Below are 1,204 nucleotides of genomic sequence, written 5' to 3'. Positions count from 1 at the left end.
CCTGGCAATATGCAATAAACTGACATTTGTATTTTAATTTTTAACTGCACTACTTTATTTATTTTATCCATCTAAATTTTCATTTGTGTATTTTCTTACATTTTTACTTATATAAGGACATATGTAGCTTTGTATTGCTTTTCTTTGATTTTTTTTCTCCCAGCTTTTTTTTAATATTGTCTTTCTTTTAAGTCTTTTTGTTTCTAAGTAAAAAAAAAAATTAAAATGAGAAAAAGAGTGAAGAATTTCTAAAATCTGAATCTAAAAGTGTCAGCTTTCTGACAAAGTAAAGCACAATATTGAAAACGTTTGGGAAAATGAAATCAATAAGATTAAACCAGTACAGAAATAAACATGCAACAGTAATAAAGTAGAAGTGAGTAAATAAAAGCAAAAGAGTAGGGATGATTACTGATTATTTATTCCACTTCATGCCACGTCATATGCCAACATAATTATCTAAAGCTCTTTTTCTTGTTGTATTTTTTTTTTTTTAACTTTGCATAAAGACTGAATTATTTCTGTATTTCTTTCTGATTGTGACAGRCTTGGTTGCTCCACTGTTCCAAACAGAATTGATCCAGTTACTAAAAAGTAATCACTTACATCATCTCTCCACAAATACTGATGCTGATGAAACATAAACAAACGTAGGATTTTTTTTTCTTTTTCTTGAGCAGACGAACAAACAGAAAAACTCTAAACTCTAAACTGTGACCTTCTGACGACAGAACATTACCTCTTGAATTTCTTACTACTGTTCATACGAGCATATTCATGCTGCAGCACTTTAGAGAAATCAGCAGTGGGTTTTTAAAATTTCCTYTTTTTTTTTTTTTTCTTAAAAAAATAAAAGCACAAGAAAAGAAAAATAATTTGTTTTCCAAGGTTACGGCGGAGAGAATTTGCAGTGTTGCATTTGGTGGGATGGAGAGATTGACAAGAGAACACAGCTCTTCTGGTACCTTCTATCATAAATATATATATACATATATATATATATATATATATATCTGTAAGTGTATTTATCTAACCATGTGTGTTCTTTCTTGTTCTTCAACCTTTAGGGCCAAAATCCATTGAACTGTCTTAGTCCTGTCACCTGTATATCGTAAACTGTTGAATTACAAAATGGTAAATAAAATCTATTTTAAAGATCACTTCCTGTGTGTGTGTGTGTGTTTAATGAAAAGGACATGTGGAG

This window comes from Poecilia reticulata, linkage group LG17 (assembly GCF_000633615.1).
Source record: "Poecilia reticulata strain Guanapo linkage group LG17, Guppy_female_1.0+MT, whole genome shotgun sequence".
In the NCBI taxonomy this organism is placed as follows: domain Eukaryota; kingdom Metazoa; phylum Chordata; class Actinopteri; order Cyprinodontiformes; family Poeciliidae; genus Poecilia; species Poecilia reticulata.
The sequence above is the reverse complement of the archived record's forward strand: the minus strand, read 5'-3'. Positions refer to the sequence as shown.